The sequence below is a fragment of the Falco biarmicus genome, chromosome 6 (assembly GCF_023638135.1).
Source record: "Falco biarmicus isolate bFalBia1 chromosome 6, bFalBia1.pri, whole genome shotgun sequence".
Classification (NCBI taxonomy): domain Eukaryota; kingdom Metazoa; phylum Chordata; class Aves; order Falconiformes; family Falconidae; genus Falco; species Falco biarmicus.
Genome location: NC_079293.1, coordinates 38,915,668 through 38,932,269, shown reverse-complemented (window position 1 = coordinate 38,932,269; position 16,602 = coordinate 38,915,668). Strand labels below are relative to the sequence as shown.

At 41.3% G+C, this 16,602-nt stretch overlaps 1 protein-coding gene across 3 annotated transcripts in view; it reads right to left on the bottom strand.

Moving 5' to 3' along the window:
• Positions 1-16,602, bottom strand: part of RPS6KA2 (ribosomal protein S6 kinase A2) — a 321,508-nt gene that overhangs the window by 146,887 nt on the left and 158,019 nt on the right. The gene's annotated exons all lie outside the window — the stretch shown is intronic.

Sequence of the window (16,602 nt, the reverse complement as noted above, 5' to 3'; positions counted from 1 at the left end):
ACTGAAACTGATTGACTAATACCTAGATTTCTGCTGCACTGAAGATTTTCATACTTTAATCCAGCAGGAATAATGCCATTTCAAAAAACTAGGAAAATATAGCACATACTTAAATAAATATAGCCATGCATTTGAGTTCAAAGCAGAGATTTTTTGATACATTCCACATCTTTGGGAAAAGGGGAAAGGAATGGGAATTATGGGATTTAATATATTTTAAGACTTTTGATCTTAAATACTGTAATCATTTTAATTCAATGTTGGAAAGAGCCTTTGAAAGCAGTTTCACAGCAGGAATAGAACTATTTTAAGTAACAGTGGGTAACTTTAATTAAACTCTTTGTGAGCTTCTAAACTTGAAGACAAACAAAAGGCCAAACCCCCCAACTCCAAGTTTGCACAGCAGGTAGTTTTCTCTAAGCTTTATGCAGCAGCTGGCCATCTGCTTAACTCCCCTCATTTAGCTGAAACTAATTTCTAATCTGGGTTTTCCTTCTCCATAAAGATTTCATTAAAATAAATTCCTGAAATCACTTCCAAGTAAAGTTCAGAACATGAAAATCAAAGGTAAAAATTATACACAGATAGACATGTGTTATATTGCATGTCCAAGATTTGAACTGAGTTAGAGCCTATTTCTACCCATAGCTCCCCTGTCCAAGCCCTAGGTGAAGGGTGATAGTTTTCCTCCATTCCGATTTGAACTGTGCATTAACTGCATCAGCCACAGGGATGTGAGAACGCTTGGCATGTAATTTGGATTTACTTTGGAGAGACAGTACTTTGGTTGCAAGGATGAATCACATCCCCTCTGCAAACCAAGTTTGGTACCTCCAGAGGGACAAATCTGATTCTTTACCTCCTTGGCTGCCTTCTGGGCTGTGTGCTTTTCCACACCTGTGGGCTTCAGCAGCAGGTCCACCTAGGTCATCAACTCAGCTTTGCATTAAGAGGCTGTGATCACTATGGAAAGGAGTGGAGAGAGAGCCTTCCTGAAACAAAGCTGTTTCATCTTAACAGCAGGAATACAAACCAACAAGCAGTTTAGGCATATACTGCTCTCATCCTGAAATGTAACACTGGAAAGACACGTGAACCTGGGGAATATGCGATATGAATATATGGTGATATATGAACAGGTGATCGATTACCGGAAGAACCTGAAGCCCTTAGAGAAGAGTCATAGGAAGGTTAGAATCAAAACTGACGTTTTTTGTTAAAAGGTTGTGCTCCCAAGAGCTTTTTAAGAAAACACAGAAAGAGATCAGAAAATGAAGCGAGACAGGAGGAGTTAGCAAAAATACTCTTTTTGAAAACTGCTAATCTGAAAAGCTCTTGAAAAATGTAGAGAAGAGGCATGGATCTGCATGCAATTTTTATTACTTTTTCCATTCTGTATGTTCTTTCATGGCTCTTTCTGACTGCACAATACACTACCTACTCAGTGTCCCTCATGGCTGAGCTCCCCTCCACCAGCATAAGGACAGGTGTCCTGGCAACAACACTCACAAAGCAGCCTCTGTAGTTGTAAAGCCTCCTCAGGAAGGCTGGACCATTTCCCTTGCTTTACTACAAGGCTAATTTTACTGGCCTATGTTCTGCTACAGTCCTTGCCAACAGTCTACCAAAAAAGAAAAAAAAAATCCTGCATTGTCTACTCTGATAATGACTGCAAATTCTTATTCCTACCTAAGAGAAGCAAAGGGTGAAAATGGTAAATAGTTTTAAGATGATACCGTGAAGGATATTTAAGTTAGCGTGTAATAGAAGAATGACATAAAAAGGGAGGGTTTATCCTTTTGTTTTCCCCGTCCCTGTTGGAAATAGTTCTTGTTCCTGTAACTTCCCTGCCGTTGTTGGCTTCCTTTTTCTCTCTCTTACTGCTTCTGCTGTCTTTCAAAATTCATTAGAGTACAGCGGAATCTGGGCATGTTCTTCAGCAGTACTTTGATAAACACAAATCAGAAACCAGCTTGAGTCCTCTTTCTTTTTTCTGGCCTCATATTCTTCCTTTAGATGGACTGATATCAGAAGTAAATATTGTTTCATTTGCCTGCCACCCCTCTGTTGGTTAAATACTTCAATTTTATATTTGTAAATAACAAAACAGACATTTTTCTATGTTTGTTTTACCCAGGAGACAGAGCTTTCACAGTTCCCTGAAGCCAGGTTCAGCTCTGCTCTCTTCTGTAGGAGAGATCTGTTTATTTACATCTTTCCCCCAGCCCAGTCCCACATTGTCATTATCTCCCTGCAGTCAGGTATGAAAGAGTATGTGATGTATTGTCTTTGCTGAATTACCAGATGAACTATTTTAAGAAAGATGAGTCACAGAAGGCACATGGAAAAAAAAATCAGATATAAAGTACAATAGCTTATATAAATGCAATGACCAGGCTTTTCTATAGTTAGCTGATTCCTGTGGGTCCTCTGTAAATTCCACACAACATGTCTACTTATTGTAACTCACACTTTTACTGCTTCAGATATGCTGCTTTCCATTATCTTTCATATCTTTGAAATATGCTTTGTAGGAAAATAAATTATACCATCAACCTTCTGTTGAAAACCTAATAACTAAATCCAAATATATTTCACAAATATTTGCCTGCCTATCAATCCACAAATGAAATTTAGAAAGCATTATACAGGTACATACTTTGTTCAAACCCAGAGCAAGTGAATCCCCATAATCACTTCTAACGTAAAGGCTTGAACTACATCAATTTCCTCAATTTAATGCAGCATGATGAAAAATTGGTGGGTTTATTTAGTAATACCTGTTGACCTCTTTCATCCAAGAAATGCTAATATTTATGACCACTTTTACTGGAAGAAGGGAGTTGACAGAATCAGGTACTTTATGCAATCCTATCTACAGAATAAGGGCAGCTGTAAAAGAGGAGAAACTGTGCCTTTGATCCCAGGCGCAAGACTCTGGTCAGCAAGATGTTCTCTACAGGCCATGCAGAGTGCAATCCAGATTCTGAGTCGTCTCCTTTGTGGGCCTCCTTGCTGTTCTCTTCTTCGCGCATGCAGTTTCCTTAAGCTTTATTCATTCCCCTGAGTCTAAGCAAACCATCTCAGACAATTTTGCTTTGCATGTACCCTGAGCTGTGTTAGCGGGCCTTACTGTTTACCTATGAGCTCTGTGAAGGACCTTCTTTGCTTACCTTCACCCTAAATGAATGGTATGTGTTAAACCAGCCTCAGCAAGACTTTACCTGAGCCTTCACTGGGCATACACCTGAAATTTCATGGTGTGCCTGCACTGCCACACAGTGCTGAGCACCACTACATTTCCAATCTGTATTTTGAGATATTATTAAAAATTAAGGCCAGCTGAAAGCTGACACAAACTCTTAGCCAAACCCCCAAACTTCCAGCCAAATGTTGCTCACTTAGTAAAAACTTCATTGAAATTTCCACATACCCGAGATCATATCATGTTTCAGTGACAATTTGTTTTTTTCAGGTGAGGTGGTGTTTGCTTCAGTTAATTAGAGGGGTTAACCCTATGCATTCTGAAGGAATACCTGCAAGTTAATTGCTTGGGGAAGGGGCAATAAAGTCAGTCTGTCTTGCATTACAGTTGACTAAGCATTTGCACACTGGAGATTGGGTCTTTGGGAGACTGAGTCCTTGTACATCCCTGGTTGAATAGTTTGGTATGAAACTGTTAATATCTACTCGCACTGTGCTTTAGCTCCAGTGTGAGCAGAGCAGGAATTTTGCTGTATTAGGTCTGGCTGAGATGGCATTAATTTTCCCCACAGCAGCCCTCACAGTGCTGTGCTTTGTGTTGGTAGCCAGAAAGGTGTTGGTAACACCAGTGTTTCGGCTACTGCTGAGCAGCGCTCGCGCAGCACCAAGGCTGTCTCTCCACCAGCTCCCCCCTCACTAGTAGGGTGGGGGTGGGCAAGATCTTGGCAGGGGACACAGCCAGGACAGCTGAGCCAAACTGACCAAAGGGATAGTCCATACCACGTGATTCTGCTCAGCAATAAAAGCGAAGTGAAAAGAGGACGAGGGGGGCGGTTGTTATCATGATGCTTGTCTTCTGGAGCAACCGCTACACGTACTGAAGCCCTGCTTCCCGGGAAGTGGCCGGACATCACTGGCTGATGGGAAGTAGCAAATAAATCTTTTGTTTTCCTTTGCTTCTGCTTTTATTAAACTGCCTTTATCTTGAACCATGAGGTTTTTTTCATCTTATTTTCTCCCCTCCATCATGCTGAGGAAGGGAGTGATAGAGCAGCCTGGGGGCAGCTGACATCCAGCCAAGGTCAATCCACCGCAGTCCTTTTTGGCAGCCAACATGGGGCATGAGACAACGTCAGTTTTGTATGAAGCATGCTATAGTTTTAGGAGTTATTAAGTGGCAAGTTCCTGTGTGGGTCACAGAGTTTGTTGGCTGCACTGCTTATCTTTTTATTTTGCTGAGTCTGGGGACACGTTAATACAATTAACAGCCACGTGCTTTGCCCTGGCACTGATGGCCTTGCTGTGCTGGAGGAGCTATCTTGTGGAGGAAGGAGTGAGAAAATTCAGACAGGAAGGGGAAACTACACGGTCCTCGACCTCATCAGAACTTCAAGACATGCAGAAAGATTACAGCCACCAGCCAGGCGAGCGGATTGCTGCCTGACTGTTCCAATGCTGGGATAATGGGGCTGACAGTCAGAAGCTGGAAGGGATGGACGCCCAGCAGCTGGGATCCTTTGCTAGAAACCTGGGGACTGAAAGAGGAAATGGAAAAGCAGCAGCAATCTGCAGTCTGTGGAGACAGCTCCTCTCAGGTGTGAGGGCAAAATATCCATTCAAGGAAGATCTTGCGAACTCCCCAGGAAAGGGGATTACCACAGATCAAGGCATCCAGTACCTGAGGGAATTAGCAGTGCTGGAAGTCGTCTACAGTGATCTATACAACAATGAGGGTCTCCAAAGATCCAGAGGATGCCCTGTGCACATGGGCCATGTAGAGGAAGGGGATTCAAAGTGCCCCAGTGTCATGTTCTAACAGCTTGGCAGCAACTTATTACCTAGATATAGATATGCCAACTGGGGAGAGAGTGTCTTCTTGACTCCAAAATTTTGAAGAAAACCTCTGTACCTCCTCATCACTATGGGCCAGTGCCTTGATTGTCAGGGATGCCCCAAGAAATTATCCCTCTCCTGTCCCAGTCAGAGGGAAAGGGAGCCCCAGGCGCATGCAGCGTGGTGCACTGTATGACCAGGGGAAGCACGTAAGGAAGTGGGATGGGGATCCCAACTTTAATCTGGAAGCCTGTGTACATGAACTGAGAAGGAATAGAGCTGTTAAGAAGGGGTCAGCTGAGAAGGGTGTCAGATTATTTGCTGCAGAGACACGAGAAGACAATCAGCCGTCTCCCAGATGCAGAAGAACTAAGATCACCTCCCTTGATCCTAGCGAGGGGGCTTCTGATCCGGCACTGAAAGGGTCAGGCAGTGAATACTCTGACCAAGAACAGAAATAGAGGGTCCCTGCCTTTGGCCAGGAAGAAGAAAGGGATGACCCAGTACACTGGACTGTGTGAATTCGATGGCTTGGCACATCAGACCCACAGAAATATAAGGCTTTGGTAGACATTGGTGCACGTGCATGCTGGTACCATCAGGGTATGGGGCACAGAACCCATCTGGAGCTCCAGAGTGATGGGGGATTCCACGAAATGTCTGTTTTGGAGGCTGAGGTGAGTTTAACAGGGTGAAGTGGGAAAAGCATTCCATTGTGACCGGCCCACAGGCCCTTTGTAGCCTTGGCACAGACTACCTCAGAAGAGGGTCTTCAAGGACTCAGAGGGGTACTGGTAGACTTTTGGTGTAGTCTACACAACACCACAGAGAAGACTGAACAGCTGTCTATCCTGCCTAGACTCTCAGAAGATCCCTTCATTGTGGGACGTTTGTCTTCTGGAGCAATCATTATGCGTACTGAAGCCCTGCTTCCTGGGAACTGGCTGGATATCGCCTACTGATGGGAAGTAGAGCATAAATCTTTTGTTTTCCTTTGCTTCTACAGATTACTTTTGCTTTTGTTTTATTAAACTGGCTTTATTTTGATCCACAAGTTTTTTCTACGTATTTTCTCTCCCCTGTCCAATTGAGGAGGGGAGTGATGGAGCAGCTTTGGTGGGCACTTGGCATTCAGCCAGGGTCAAACCACCACATTCACATACTTGAAATTTCTAAATTTAACATTTTTAAGCAATCTGCAATAATTTGAAGTTCAAGGGGACAACTTAGCTGCATACAGTTTCTTGTGTGTCTGAAGTACTTGCAGGTATTGAGGGCTTTCATTTTGAAAGTCAGAAAGTATATGCTCTATACTGTTCTTACTTACAATGCATCTGAATTCTGACTTTGATTTGACCAAAATTCTTTTACTGGATAATTCTGGTATCTGCACTACTTATTTAGAACTATATAATATCCATTGCTCTGTTCTAGTTTCCTGGATGCTGTGACAAACCTGGACAGGCCTTTTGCACTACAAGCAGGTTTTTTTAGAAGCTATAAAGATATTAAAATTTTGTAAAATGTGAATTGACAAAAGGCAACAATGTAAAAGTTCCTCCTCCCTTTAAAAACAGAAACCAAAGCATTATTCATGTAAACATTTATGCACATGATTAAATATGAGCATGCCTACTCATCTGCTACATCTGTATAAGTGTCTGCAGGATATCGGCCTAATTCCCAGTTTCCTTTCAACTCACTCATATTTCCAATCCATACTTTGGAACAAAAATAAATAACTCCAGTCACTCACAGCACACCATACTTCCAAATCACTGTATGAACAATTATATAACAATTAGGGACATAAGTACCTCCGTTACATGGAGCTAAACAGAGACTCCAGCTTGGGACCTGAAAAGCATGAACCATGTTATTGCAAGCACTTTGCCAGAGTCATTAATCCTGTCTCTATACAGGATTGTGTAGCCCTGTGCTTATGATTTATAGTGTTCTTGAGACTCCAGCTAGTATAGGAACATGGCAACACACTGTGCTTTCTACATATGCCTGAAAATATTTATCACAGTCTTGCAATAAAATGCCTAATTCCCAACTGCTCATCCACAGCCTTAACGAGAGCAAAAAATTGTAGAATTTGCATCCTTGTTGCAACAAAACAAAGCCTCTGGTTTTAGTAAAAGACACGTTCACAGGTACCCTATGTTATTTCACCAAAAGCCTTTTTTTCTTTTCCACTGAAGCAGAAATGTGTTGTCTTTTAAATGTTACTTTAATGTGTATCCAAGTTAATTTTCCAGCCCCACTGAAGAAAGCTATCAATTACAAATCAAATGGTGGAAACTAGTATGACAGTATACTGTCCCATAAAAGGAAACGGCAGGTACAGTCCTGAAGCAAGATTTTAAAATACAGATTTGATAAATGGAAAGAAAATGAACTGGAGAAACAGTTCCATGATTCTGCCTAATTTAGTATATTTGAGAACCAGAAATAATCAGCACAACAAAATCTCATGAGGACCGAGTGGCTGAGGCACAGCCCAGCAATTCTGACAAAGAATATCCCTAGTCCCTGCATGCTCCAAGTAAACTGCTAAAAATCACTATTACTAAACCAAACATTTTAAAAAATTAAGTAAATACAATGAGTCAAATTTTGTCATCAGTTCCAAGGAGGCACCTCCCATTCATCCTTCTCATCTATGGAACAGACCAGCAGAGAGCTGAGATATATTTTTTCCATGACCTTTTACTACTTTTCAGCGCCATGAAGCAGATAAAGAATTCCAGTGACGCAAGAGGAAACTGAAGGCATTTCTCTCTCCAGTTTTATGAATATGCTTGTCCAGCGGTTCACAGTTTTTGTTGTTTCTTTTTACTGTTCTTACCCATGTGAAAAATTGGTATTGCCACTTTTTTTTTTTTTAATTTTACTTTATTTGGTTCCTGACAGTGAATATATAGCAATCTTATTCATCATCTGGAACGCCTCTTCAACCATTTCAAAGAGCCACTAACAAAGGAGGAAAAGCAAGCCCAAATTTTGCAGTCCAGCTACTGTTGCTCTACGATTGTGAGCAATTGCTGGCACCTTAGATGCACTGCTAGCAACACAGTACAAATCTTCAAAGGCCTTATTTCATTTGCAAGCCCAGAAACCAGTCACAAAGAACAAAAGTGTTATGACAGAGGTCACCATCAGCATACGACATACCTTCCAAAGAGGACTGCTAATGAGCTGCTATCTATCCTGGACCCCCTGAAATAAAACTGTATACACCTTTGAGTTCTCAGGAAGGTTTAAAAAAAAAAAAAAAAAAAAAAAGGGAAAAAAGTGAAAAGAAACTCCCCATGTGTTTATGGGCAGCTGCCTCAAGGTGTGAAGCATTCTGTTTGTAGTTTGCACACATCTTACCATAAGCAGTTGGTTTTTCACCAGACCATAGTGAGGGGGAACAGTAACAGCATGTGAGAAGGGAAACAGAAGAAAATGAGAAATTGAGAAAACAACTCTGAAGTGATTGTATTTCTTGCAAGAGAATTTTTTGTGCTGTACCTGCAGACTATTTGTGAGGCTCAAAACAAACTCTACCTTTCGGAATACAGAAATGGTGGCATTTAGGGGGAAAAGCAAGGCTGCAAACTGAAGAGGTCAAGGCTACAAAATTGACTGGTAAAATATTAATTTTATCATTCAGTAAAATGCTGCAAGGTTGTAGTAATCAGAAGAAACTAAGTTGTATAAATTACTTTTATACTTTGCAATGAATTCCCTGTAAATGTGTGTGTGTTAAAAACTACTACCACATGTCATATGATCGGCAGGAATACGATTTGGTATAAAAACTGAATTATTATTTTGTCTTGCGCCTATTAGATCTGAAGTGTATTAGTAAAGTAGTACAGGGATGCTTGATTCTGCTGTTCATAATCAAAAAGACTTGTTCGTTTCCAAAGCTGTGAACCCAACAGTTTTCGTCCCTTCACTAAATTCCTACAAGAATTGAAGGAAATGGTTGCTATTGATAAGGCTTGAGTAAAATCTCTGGGAACAGCTAATGTGAGCTAAGGCAACTTGCAGCAGTTGAACATCTTCCTTGTCCTCTGCTGGACCCTCAGGACAATTCCAAACGACCTTGCCCCATCACTTCCAGAAATGAAGGACAGCTCAAGTGGCAGTTCCACCTCACTGCTGCAGCTGCCACAGTTCTTCAGTGCCCTTTGCATACCAGACATTTTGCAAGGCAGAGAAAAACCCCCCAGCACAAAAGCTTGTTTTCTAAACTGCATGTGCACCTGCCTATTAAAACAGCTCCTGCCCAAGTAACCCACTGGCTTGTGTGAGCTTTAACAGGCAGGACACAGGCTGTCTCCTCTCCATTTTTCACTTGGCCATAGTGCTTTTTCAGTTAGCACACAAGATTCAGCTTGCTAACCTGGGCACATGCAAGTCAGTTTGCACACTTCTACTAGGTCTCCTCTGTCCTGGATTCACTGAAAATGCTGGGTTTGTGCATCCAATATCTGCCCACACACCAACTGTTTGTCCGAGGTCACCATTTTTTTGATTTTTTTTTTTTTAAACAGTCAGATGGCAACTCCACCTGTAAAAGGTATAGCAAAGATGGAAGTGAGAGACTATGCCAATAAAGGGATGAAGCATGGAAAGGAAATTGCAGAGCAAGAATCTCCTGTGCTTTCCAACATATTCTAATAGCTACATTCCCACTCCACTCCTTCCAAGAACAATAGGCACGGTTGCCTAAAGGTTATTCTTTCTTTGAAAATCAAAGTTCTTTGATTGTCTGCTCCACAGACTGCTGACCTTTTCACATTTCCCAAATGATGTATTAAAATATGCCATTCTGTCACAGCAGCTTTGAACTGTACCACTAATTCTATGTCTATTGGAACAAATATGCTAGGAGGCAGTCAGGTGTGTCACGTCACTCAGAAAAGTCAGTAAAAATATGTTTTTTCTTGCTTGCAGTTCTTCAAAAATGGACAAGAAAAAAACACATAGCAGAAAACAATGGGCCTTATTATTGATGAAGAGACTATAAATGCATATTTGCCAGGACAATCCTTGTAATCAATGATTCATTACAATTATTACTGAGGAAAGATCTGTTTCTAGTAAGACAGGGAAGAAAGCACAGGCTTGCATGCAGCATCTGACTATTTCAGAACCCAGGTGTTCCCAAACATATTTTGAAAGTTACTTCAACTGATTTTTAAATACTTGCAGCCATGCATACAACTTTAAGCTAAGTGGAGAATCATTTTTATCTACCAAAGGAACCTGTCAATATAAATTACTATCATTGTTTTCATTACAATTTTTGCTACTTTATCTAGGAACTGATTACTCTTCCTCAGGGTGGAAGGCATGAAGTAGCCCATGACTTGCATTCCTTCCTCATGATCACCTAGGGGAACTCCATCATTGCATGTCGATGCAGAGACCACAGCAAAGCATGTGACAACTAGAGGTAAAGTATTTCTGGACAAAAAGTCTGAGCTGTAAAAGGTACTTCCAGAGGGGATGAGGTCAACTGGAATGAGAGCATCTTTAGGACACACTCTCTCAGGCAGTTTTTTTCATCACAATTTGTACCCACTCCCCAGAAATGCCTCTCTACCTAAAGACAGCAGAAGAGTGGAAGTGTGCCTGGAACCTTCATCACAAAGGCATAATTCACTAGCCAAGTGCTTAGAGACACACTTTTGACACATGCCACAGGAAACCCCTTGAACAACTAGAGGAGGAGAGAAAGAACACTCTGAACCAATACAGAGATGTAAATCCCTTCTGTTAATCTCCCTTTTTAGCTGCTTCCAAAATTCAACCTCATTTATATTCAGATTACTGTTTTATTGCAAAAGTAAATCCTTCATCTCTACTGTTCTACTCTCTTGCCTGAAAAGAAATCTCAGGAGGTTGCAGGTCAGCCTGTATGCCTACCGGAACCTGGGATGCATTGGTCAATGAAGGTTCCTGAAATTTCTTGTCATCTGTAGTCCCTCAGTTGCATGACATGAGATCAAGCTGTGCATAGGCTTTGGGGCAGAGGGAGACACATGCACTGTATTGCTTTAGCCTCATGACACAAGAGAATTTGGGAGTAGAACTGATGAGGGGAGGCTGGTGACTTGCAGCTGCTTGTCCCTGCAACAACTTCTTGAACACCTTGTCTGACCTTGCTGCCAGTCATGGTTATGGATGATAAGAAGCCTGCACGCCACACAGGCAGCCTCCCTTGCTTAACACTGTGTACCTCCATGCAAGAGGGACAATATTTTTTACTTACGAGAAACAGAGAAATCAACAGCAGTGACTACACAGGGGACTATGCAGAAGGTAGCAGAGGAAGGAGACAAAGCAGAGAAGACAGCCTGAGGTCAACAAAAAAAACCCTGGGACAAAGTAGTGGGTGGTGGTGAGAAGTAAGCGCTACAGGATGTGCAGACCAACAATCTTTTTCCTCTGAGAGCAAGCAAGAGTTATTTAAGAGGAAGCTCATTCACCTTCCTGAAATAGTAAAAATTTTTGTAGAGAGCCAATCACAACTAAAACACAGTGCTGTATTATTCATAAGCATTTGAGCAGTCTTTGCCTGGACTTGCCTAGTGATTATGATTTTTATGACAAATGCAGCAGTGTAACATCTGCATTTTTTTTCCTAGTATGCAATAGGCTGTACCATTAATAATAAGCATGTAAACAGCACTACAAGGTCACACATTGCTTTTCATAGTAAAATAGTTTTCCTATCTTCCACCCACCCACCAAAGAGCATAAATACAGTCCAGATGTCACATTCCAACATAAGTTATATCAAATTTTATAGTATGATGGGGAAAGAAACTGGTTTGCCTTTCTCATAAACTGCTGAATACGACTTGCATTTGGCCCATGGCCACAGATCCATACCTTTGCTGCCCTGCCTGGACTCCTCGAATCCTTCCAGCAGGTCTAGGGGGAGAGGAGCTTCAGGTCCTGTGTGCCCTCTCCCCGAGCAAACAGTTTTCCTTGTACACTGTAATAATGGTGTGCCACAACACACCCACTGACCTGAGGTGGGAAAAGGCCAAAGACCCCACTTGTACTTCTTGTTGGGGACACTGGCATAGAGGTTGTGAGTCTTAACAATACTCAGTGCAAGGAGTAAAAATACAAGTGGAATGAGCATAAATTGCTTCAACAGAGACCAGTACAGGAAACCTATTTAAGAAGGCAGAATTTCACTCTCTGCCTTGAGGTGAGTACAGATACTAATCTCTACCTCGCTCCATTTTACAAGATGAGCCAGGACCAACTCACCTAAGATAAACTTATTCATACCCATTAAGACTTAAAGCCTTTAATCAGGCACCCTAACTGGAAACAGTCATATTTGTCCCAAGCATAATGTGAAATTCCATTAATTTCTGCATGCTGGAGCTCAGTTACCCTTCAGTCTTACCAGACACATTTCTGAGCTCTGTACAGATTACCATGGACATTTAAAACAAACTGCTTTGATCCTCAAGGGGAAAGTATATTTCTAACCTGTCTCAACTATTCTCTGAAAACAAAATGAAGAAACTATATTCTAGTCTTATGAGAGAATTTTACTAAGCTAAATCTAATGAAACTAGTTTTACCTCCTGCTGCTGCTTAGTGTTGATGAATAGGGGGCAAACACCCCTCCCCCCCAAGTTGTATCTGTAGTTTCATTGTTTAGATATCTATAGGCTGGAGGTTATTTTTACTACATCCTGTCAACAGTGAGGGGACAAAACTGCCAGGAAGAGGATGCATTAGGCTTTTACATTAACTGGTGGTAAAACTGCCCAAGATAGCCTAAGAGCTGGACAGTCACTTGCTGACACAAGTGTGCTGTGTATTACTGATTTGTTTTTCCACATTAATGCTAAGTTCACATGACACTATAGATCCCACAATCTTAACGGCTTAGACCTCAAATGAAGAGAATCACAGTTTGCTAGAAGTACTGGGGAAGGCTTAGAAAAACCCAGCCTGTGCTGCTTACAGCAGTGAGCTCACACACCAGCAGCCCTGAATCACTTGCCTGGGCAGCCCAATGAACAACTGCACTAGTAACACGTAATCCCAACAGAAAACTGATCATCTGCGTACACCTTGTGCTCATAGAAAATCACTCATTCCACTGGCTAACAGTTGGAAATGTTAGTCAGTACCACAGTCCAATTTACTACTAGATGCTTATTGACTTGCATCCAACTAGAAATGCACACTCATTATAAGCACAGGACTGGGAGCATGCATTTGTAGGTTGCTATTTGTGTCTTCTGCAGTTTGCAGTACTACACAGACACAACAGCTAGAAGAAAAGCTCCCTTCAGATGAAAAATTGACCTAAGAGGCCATCACATCGGTCCAAGCTTCAGTCAAGGCCTCAGAGTGAATTTATAATAGCTAAGCCTTAAGCTTTATCTTTCATTGTGCTCTAAAGTATTACTTTTATATTCCATGTTAAATGGAGCCTTATGTCAGCCAGTAACGTTGGCTTAGGTTATGAAAATATATGATATGATTTTAAATTCAAGACCAAAATTTTGTGTTGAAGCCTTTGCTTAAACTTATCATCAATTGAAGTGATATTAAAATATCCTTTTAAAGTCAATAGAACTGGTTTTGAAAGGAATAGCATTACTTTTCAGAGTTATAGTGGTAATTTCAGTAAATGAAGTAATTATTGAAGAGTGAAATGAAAGACTTTTTTTTTTTGTACGTCTTCAATGCATTGTAGCGATAGAGCCACACCAACGTTTTTCTCTCTAGTCTCATATACTATACAGACATTAACACAGCATTTTGTAAAAAACTGGCATGGACCCTATATTCTCAATAGCTAGTGACCTTGATAAATGAACATTTAAGTCTCTGGGCCCATTTTTTCCAATCAAATTAACACAGTGTACTCTGTAAAGAAAAAAAACCCAGAATCTGTTGGCTTAGATTCATTGTCCAAGCTTAAGGGAATTCAAAATATATGAACCATGTAGAAAGGAAAGTGCAAGTCAGATTTTAAGAATCAGTAGCACTTTTGTATTACAGAAAAATAAAAACACGATCTAGGAAAAACATACGGATAATAACCTAGTAACATCATGCTAGTGATATTTTCCTGGTCATGACTGTACCCCCATGTACATGCAGTAATGTATACAAACTGCATGTACATTGTAAAGGGCAAGTTCTTCTTTTAGTAAAGCACTTAAACAAAATCTTAAATGGCAGGTTGCCAGTGATGCTCTACAAAACAGCAAAATCTAACTTGGAAAAGATGCTACTGAAAATGGGAAATGAAGTTTGCTGGGCTTATATCTCTAGTGTTTTAGGTCTGATCTACAACATCAAGCTTTTGCTGGCCTAGCTTTGTTATTTGTGAGAACATGAAAACGAAATGTTGCCTGGTACACAGGTGTTAACTTTGACCAGCCACAATCCTGCTGGGTTTGCTTCCATCTTTCAGGGAGATGTTTTACTGCATTCCCCTGTAATAACAGTGCAAGCTGAATCTTCTTTGCTGGACTTTGTTATGCTAGAAAAAGTAGGAGCCTGTGGATTATCTATCAATCACAGGATTTCCAGCCAAAAACTGGAAACACTGGAGGATATTTACTTTCCTCAGCTCAAACTTTGCATCTACAGCAGGAGGAGTTGAGTTACCAGTTGTGATTCACCACAGTGCACTTTGGGGAGGGCAGGGGCCAAGATTTGCAGAGTACAAAACCAGCTGGCAGGAACAGCTGTTGAAACAGTCAAAATGGCAATTTTTTTCCAGACATCCAGCACTCTGCATGCTTCTGATGAGAACTTCTCAGCCTTGTGTTGATTGCTTGTTTACTTCAAACATCTCCACACGCTTGTTTCTCTGCCTTCTACTTCATTTTGCCTCCTTTCCTTCTCTCTCCCATGTTCCTCTCTCCTCCGTTCCCTCCTTTTAGATTTAGTTCTACCTGAGCCTTCCTCGCCTCCAGAAGCACCGCACCTTATCAGTCCAAGTTTTGCTGAACTTCCTCTCCCTGCTATAGCCCCTCATTGCCAGCTCCCCCATCACATCCCCTGCTCGCAAAGTCCTTAGGGCATTTTGTCTCTTCTCAGCCAAAACACCTAGCACAGCCATGCCCCTTCTCCCTCAACCGGTAGGTACTGACACAGAATAGCCACAGTCAAGAGTGACAGCTCCTCAACCAAACTGAAAGCTCACTGCTGCTCTTACAAATCTGTTATGGCAAAACATCTTAAAAAGGAAAGTATTTATAATCCATCATTCCTCCCTCATGCCCCAGCCCCTCCTTAGGCATGCCTGAGGCTCAGGGCATGGGCCAAAGAGTCAGGTTGTGGTGGTTGCTGGTCCCCAGGCAGGGACAGGCTTGTAAGTCTGTGAAATCAGCAGTCTAGAGCATGGACAAGGATGGAGAGACAGATGTGTCTATGCATGTGTGCATGAATTTGTGTGCACATGCCTGTGCACATCCAGGGGCTGCAGCAAGACTGCTGATGGCATCAGGAGCTAGAACTGGGGAAAGCAGACAGGGGTCATGGAGAAACCGCAGTGCTCTGTGTGTATCTGTGGTAGAGAAACTGAACACTTCAACTCATCACCACCCGATTGTCCATTTGAATTATAATCTCACATAAATATATAACATTTAAAGTGCACAAAATATCATATACTTTTAGAATAGGATGTAGAGCTGCAAAAATGCAGAGATCTGTTAGCAACACATGACAACAACGTTTATTTGGCATATAGAAACCAAATTCTTGATGATTTACTTGTTAATTCATGGTTACTTGTCTAACACATATTAGCTGTATATAACAAGCACTGCTGTTAAGACTTTCCACATCAGAAATAATGCTAGTTAATACCATATTAGAAAATAATTAAAATTCAATATTAGATAACCTCCTCAGTACAAAAAAGTCATGGAACAATTTGTAGCTTGCAGGAGGCCCCCAGCCCTAAGGGGCCAGTGGTGTATTTCTATTTGACACTGGATGGGCACAGCACTTCGCAGCCTTTTCTGCACTGGTTCTCCTGCCAGTGGTACCTCGATGTTGTTCTCGGGGACAGAAGGGGTGAGATTTGTGGTCTTTTATTACTGTGCTCTAATCAGTCTAACCTTTTCAAACAATAAAGTATCTCTCTGACAGGCTGAAGTCAGGAAATAAACCCAAAACCTTGCAGGTCTGCCTGTAGGTTTTACCACAGAGGAGAATACGGAGTGTAGCCAGTCTGCAGCATTTTGAAGACTATTGAAAAAAAATGGTGTACATTGTCTTTACTCCCAATAAGTTTCTATTGTAATATAAATGCAGTTACTAATTCTTCCTCAACATTAACTAGTATTTATGGACAGTCAGAACAAAAAAGTAAACTCAATCCAAAATATCTGATCATTCACATCTTTCATTTTAAAGGCTGAGTAATTACAAGAGCAAAAAAATGTTTTAGAGTTCAGGCTATATTAAAAATGATCTTTAGAAATGTTTCTGCCATCAGAGAATTTAATTTTACCAATTTCTGTGCCCTTCTGTATAGACTGTGCAACGTTAAAA